The sequence below is a fragment of the Zingiber officinale genome, chromosome 1A (genome assembly GCF_018446385.1).
Source record: "Zingiber officinale cultivar Zhangliang chromosome 1A, Zo_v1.1, whole genome shotgun sequence".
NCBI classification, from domain to species: domain Eukaryota; kingdom Viridiplantae; phylum Streptophyta; class Magnoliopsida; order Zingiberales; family Zingiberaceae; genus Zingiber; species Zingiber officinale.
Genome location: NC_055987.1, coordinates 102,429,645 through 102,436,416, shown reverse-complemented (window position 1 = coordinate 102,436,416; position 6,772 = coordinate 102,429,645). Strand labels below are relative to the sequence as shown.

Genomic DNA, 6,772 nt, shown 5'->3' with positions numbered 1-6,772 from the left:
GTCTCTGAACAAACTGGAGCATACGAGATCTGTCCTCGGCAACCAACTCAGGACAAAACCTAGCCAACTTATTAAATTTGGCATTGTATTCCATTACTGAGCGATTATTCTGCCGAAGACTCAGAAAATCCTGCCGACGTGTCATCTGATACGCACGGGGAAAATACTGACTCTCAAATGCCTCCCTAAATCTCGGCCATGTAATATGTCACTCACCTATAATCGAGTGTTGTGTGTCCCACCATTTTTCTGCCTCGTCTCGTAAGTGAAAAGTAGCCAGCTTAGCCTTCTCCCACTTGGAGCAAGCCATGTAAAAGATGTTGGTTGATACTCGGAATATCAAACCGGTTTTTCTGTACAAAAATTTTGTACAAGTCCTGAACCATTCCTAACAATCTATTGTATTCTTTAGAAATTAAATTAGGAATCACAAACGGAACTTAACATTATTGATTCCAAATTTAACTTATCTGTTCTTAAAGGTTTAGACTTAGATTGCAAACGATACTTAACATTATTGATCCAAATCCACCCATGTTATAAATTCAATTAAATATTAATTTCAGAGATTGTCTTCCAGGTTAAACATGGCGAGGCACTAGGCCTTCTTGGGTATGGGAGCATCCACCACTTCCTAGACAAAGTCTTTCAACGAAATTTAATATTGAATTTCCTTATAGTAACCCTAGGTTTAACCAAAGGGAACAATCGAATCACAAGATAAAAAGAACAAAAGAACACAAACTCGAATCACAAATTCGAAACCTAGAATCATATGCCTCTTGTGTTTGGTATTTCAAAATCTATACAAAGAAAACTAGTATGATGCGGAATAGAATTACTAGTTATACCTTTCTTTGTAAGCAACAACCTCTTGATCTTCTATCGTATTCCTCTTCTTATCTCGGACATCGTGTAGGTGACAATCTATCGAGACGAGAACCACTCAAACTTCCTTCTTCTCCAAGCAAGTTTCGGCCACCATAAGAACTCCAAGAGAAGATGAGGTTCGGCCACCACCACCAAGCTCCAAGGGATGCTAGAAACAAAGCCTCCTATCTCTCCTTCTTCCTCTAACAAAATCCGGCTACCAACCAAAACCCTTGAGATGAAGATGCTATCGGCCAAGGAAGAAGAATAGGAGATAGAGAGGAAGAGAGGGGCCGACCACCAACCAAGGAAAAGAGGAACCAAAGAAGATATCTTGTTATGAGGTGAGACACCTCTACCCTCTCTTTTATATTCCTTGGTCTTGTCAAATAAGGAAAGTTTTATTAAAACTTTCTAATACTCTTTGCCAATGAAAGAAAAGTTTAATAAAATTTCCTTTTCAAATTATATATGGTCGACCACCTTAATTCCTCCAAACAAGGAAAGTTTTAAACACAAAATTAAACTTCCTAATTTGTTTCAAGAAATTTTTAAATAAAAATTTCTCTTTTGAAAATTCCCTTCATGGTTGGTCATAAAACGAAACTTTTATAAATTAAAATCTCTCTATTAAAACATGTGGATGGTTTACAAAAAAGAAAGTTTTTTCTAAAATTAAAATCTTCCTTTCAATCACAAATAAGGAAAGATATCAAATCTTTTCTTAATCTTTTGTATAAACTATAAAAGGAAAGATTTAATTTTAAAACTCTCTTTTAAATCATGAGGATGATTACAAAAAAGGAAAGTTTTATAAAAATTAAAATTTTCCTTTTAACTATAAAGAAGGAAAGATATCAAACCTTTCACTTAATCTTTTATAGAAAACTATAAAAGGAAAAATTAAAATTTTAAACTCTTTTTTAAAACCATGGCTTCCACATAAGAAAGATTTAAAAAATAAAAACCTTTTAATTTATTGTGGCCGACCACACCAAGCTTGGGTTCAAGCTAGGGTCGACCACCTAATGAAACCAACTCATCTTGGTTTGGCCGACCCTAGCTTGGGCTCCAAGCTAGGCTTGGCCGACCACCTTAAGGTGGGTATGGGTGGGTATAATACTTTATAAATAAGAGGCTACGATAGGGACCGAGAAGAGGAATTGGTTTTGGTCTCCCGATGAAATTAAGCTTCCCATGTTCGCCCTGAACTCCCAACTTAATTTCATAAATAATAATTCATACCACTAAAGATATAGAATGTGTGTTAGTCTCCCTGTGTTTAAGAATTATTATTGAACTACCGCACCAATCCCAAATTATATTTTGGGCTCCTTATCATGAGTGTGTTAGTCTTCTTGTGTTTAAGATATACAATGTTCACTAATTAAATGAGTTATTGACAACTCACTTAATTAATATCTAGCTCCAAGAGTAGTACTACTCAACCTTATCGTCATGTCGGACTAAGTCCACCTGCAGGGTTTACATGACAATCCTTATGAGCTCCTCTTGGAGACATCATCAACCTAGATTACTAGGATACAGTTTCCTTCTATAATCAACAACACACACTATAAATAATATTATTTCTCAACTTATCGGGCCTATTGATTTATCGAACTAAATCACACCCTTTGATAAGTCAAAGAAATAAATACTAAATATATGTGCTTGTTATTATATCAGGATTAAGAGTACACACTTCCATAATAACAAAGGTCTTGTTCTTTTATGCAGTTAGTAAAAAAAGAACTTACCTTAAATGGTCCTGCTCAATATACTCAGAGTGTACTAGTGTAATTTTATTGTTAAGATAAACTAATACCAAATTACACTACGACTATTCCAATGGTTTGTTCCTTTCCATCTTAGTCATGAGCTACTGTTTATAATTTATAAGGAATTGATAACATGATCTTCTGTGTGTGACACCACACATCATGTCATCTACAATATAAATTAATTGAACAACTACACTTAGCATATAAATGTAGACATTTGACCAATGTGATTCTTTATTTCAAAATAAAGGTTTACAAAAAGCTAAGCTTTTAGTATACACTCTAACAAAAGAATGTCTACTCCATAGTATCTATCCAAGAATGAGCTATGCTCGGATCAGTCTCCCCACGGAACAGTGTGAATCAACTTTTCACCGACTCTACCAAGGCTGGGATCCGTGCTCGTGCCGCAACCATATCAATAGGGATCGCTGTGGAACTGGACAAAACCACTGAAGCTGATCCTATGGGTGGTACTGCTGGATAGGTCGAAAGAGGTATCCCTGATGCTGTTGCATAAACCAGGGTAGGTACTGCTGGTGGAACTACAGAATAGACATAAGTAGGGGCGACTGAAGGTATGATGCGCGATACCAGGTAAGAAACAATTGGTACTGCTGGTACGGGTGTCGAGTATGTAGTAACCGACATAGGTATCTGTGGTACCGAGTACGCAGTAGCAGACATGGCTAGAGGGGGTGTCGGGTATGCCGCAGATACTGTTGATGGGGGAGGCGCCGGATATACCGACGGTGGTACCACTGGTGGTACTATCGAGGTAGGTACCTCTGAAGTCGGAACCGTTGGGGTCTGATAACCCGACGTGCCCACAATACCCTGAGGAGTCTGTCTCTGACTGACAGACTCGACCCCGGCAGACCTCTCTGGAGACTCTGTCACCGGAGAATCTATCACCCTCTTACGTGGTTGTCCATGTCTCAGTACTGAAACACGTGTATGTGTCATATTTATTAAAAAAAATGTTACTCAAATATCACTATAGGTATGAGAACTATAAAATTACCTAATTTACCTATTTGTCGTCTGAAAATGTCCTGTCGCCTAGTCCCCAAATAGAACCTCGTCAAATATACCTCGGAATTCCAAATCGGAAAATCGGGAAATCGACGAAAATCCGGACAATCCAAAAATACCCAGTTAAACTCGTAAAACTCGTAAAAAACTGGGCTCTGATACCAAAAATATTGGTATCAGATTAACTTAAAAAAATCTAAAACAAAAAGCAAGTATCATAAACCTTGCTCTGATACCAAAAATATTGTCACACCTTGAGGAGTCCCCGCCAAATGAAAACCCGGCAGCATCTCCCCTATACTAGTGACAATATGAATCATGAGACACATATATCCATATACTCGGCCCACAAGGCTGGAACAATACAATACATAATAAGAAAACAATCCACACAGTTTATAATGTAGCCTCCAGTTGACAACAGATATTTCTAAAAGAACACAACGATATAGAAATCATCACAGATAACCTACTCCACTACAATGAGGAAAACAAACTCCATGACGTAATGTAAATACCACAGCAGAAAACAAGAGTAGTAAACCTAAATACTCGACATAAAGTCCACAAATACAACCACACAGTCCACAGTACAACAAAACTCAACAAGAAACTAAAAGTCTAAAAACTAGAATCTGTCACGATAAAAGGGGCTAGTGATTGGAATCTCCCAACGACCTCAACTTGAAATGGTAATATCAACGGGGTGAGTTAAATGAACTCTGCAGGTAACCAATAGATATGTACAGTAACATATAACTACTAGCAATAACCTAAAGTACGGTCTCCTAAACCATATAATAAAATGCATAACTGAATAAACTGTAGAAACCAACAATAGACATGTAATACAATTTCATGAAGCAATAATAAGCAATGCAAAATTGAAATAAACTATACTCACCAGCAAGTTCTATCTGAGTATATAACTGTGAACATACAACAGGTAAAGTTAGTCAGACCAAATAAGAATGTATCATGTATGCATGTCAAACATATGCAATCATCAAAATGTAACATCCAATATATAACAATCAGATACAATAAATGTAATCTGTGCATATGATGCAATATGACATGGTCATCCCTGACGTCAGTCAGCCATCTCACATGCGATGGTGAGGTCGAGTGGGTAGGGCTATGACAACCGTGCACTCTGCTAAAATTGTTCCTGAGTGATCGAATGTACGGGATACTATCAGAGTACACCTATCCTCCTACCTCAAACATAGTGAGGGAGTGCAATGCTCTCATCTCCTTGAAACAATCCAAAGGAGGGATCCCTGTCCGCTACCACGCTGCGTTACACTACCCATGAGTGGACCAACGGTGCCTAACAGAGCAAACTGCCATACACATCCTGAGTGTTGTGCCACTACCCATGCAGTAGTCACATTGTGTGCAGGCCATGTAGCCGACGACGTGCTCAACAATAATGGAGTCGATAATCACCCAGCATGCAAGCATGCAGGATGGTGCATGATGCTACAGCATGTCAATCATGAACATATCCTTATCCATAATATATGTGCCGAAAAGGTAAACGCATATATAACAATGATATAAGCAACATGAATTCAAGATCACATATCAAATATGTATAGCAACTAATCCAGTATGCAGAAGTACTATATGTATCTATCTCTATGAACATAGATACGCATGGCAGGAGATAAGAGCATACAAGTCTAATGTATAGCAGCTAACAGTAGAAGCATGTAACAGGTATCAAATAAGCTAAAACCAGGGAAATGATAAATCTACCAATTACCCCTAGTTATATATATACTACACATATCATAAGACACTATCAAGAGATAAGTCAAAGGGTACCCGCCTCAAAAGAAGATCGAATCAAACAAGTCCGAAGTCGAGACGCTCATCTCGAATCAAAGTCCTGCATCAATCAATGTATATATTTTATTTAGCTAAATTCATATGAATTAAATAGATAAATAGAAATTCCCAACTTAGTTAGGGAAAACCCTAATCAATATAGTCATTAACCCTAACTAATCATAATCTATTGGTCAACTTGGGTTAACTTCATTAACCCTAATCATACCACCATTCAATTCAAACCATGACCTACAACAAAGACCAATTAGATACCCTTACCTCACTTCACAGCTGCTATTGATCCATAGTCAAGGATCGTTGCTGCCCTGATGGGCTCAAAGAACACCACAAAACAAAACCTCCCTGTTGGATTCCTCCCCATTGATCGGATCAAGAAGAGGAAATCCCTAATCAACAAGACAACCTATCACCAACTAAAAACCAGAAACAAATTATGCACATTACCTCTTCTTCTCTAATCCCGTGACCTTAATCAGCAGCAAGGAAGAGGAGGTCCAAAATCTGATCAGGGGAAAAACCAGCATGAGTCTGATCTGATACCTTTCCCTAACCAGAACAAGACGAGTCAACACCGAAAAGAACTCTAATCTAGCGAAACCCTTGAATCTACAAGATCCAGCGACGCCTTACCTCTCTTAATCACCTCCCGATGATGTCGCTCGGTCTGATCCAGCTAGAGAAAATGCAGATCGCTCTATGAGCAGCTCGAGGAGAGAAAATAGAAGGTCGGTCGGTTGAAGACGACGTGAAATCTTGTCCTTCATCGTGCCCTAGCCACCGTGCCATCGACGATCGGCCACAGTAATCGCCGTAAAAGCAATCACGGGACTGAAGATGGTTTGGACTCCGCCGGTACCATCAAGATCTGGCGACGTGCTCCTCAGGGTCGGGGCGAAGGCAAGATGGTGAAGCTTCGGTGGCGAGAGGAGGCGATCGGGAAATCGCAGGGAATAAGTGAAGAAAGCACGGGGTCGGGTAGAGAGGATCGACGTCTGGGGGAAGAAAAAGTAAAGGAAAAGAAAGAATATATTAAAACATTTCCTCACTTAAATGGGGTAACCTAAATAGGTTTTTCTTCGAACCCGTCGATTCTTCCCTTCAACCCCGTCGTACGAGCTCCGAAAAATTCCCAAAAAAATTCTAAAAATTCTGAAAAATTATGTTAAGGTTATTTGTCAATTTAACCTTATTATTTATTTGTCATATATTACATTAGTAATGTG

At 38.5% G+C, this 6,772-nt stretch overlaps 1 long non-coding RNA gene across 2 annotated transcripts; it reads right to left on the bottom strand.

Annotated features, from left to right (window-relative positions):
• Window positions 1-4,049: 4,049 nt before the first annotated feature.
• LOC122027831 lies at window positions 4,050-6,540 on the bottom strand. 2 transcript variants are annotated; one of them, XR_006124539.1, is made up of 4 exons: window positions 6,180-6,540; window positions 5,994-6,095; window positions 4,594-5,586; window positions 4,050-4,411 (listed from the first exon to the last, which is right to left on the bottom strand). It is a non-coding gene; the product is annotated as an uncharacterized LOC122027831 (long non-coding RNA). The 2 variants fall into 2 exon arrangements; XR_006124538.1 differs by having other exon boundaries at window positions 4,050-5,586.
• Window positions 6,541-6,772: the final 232 nt, after the last annotated feature.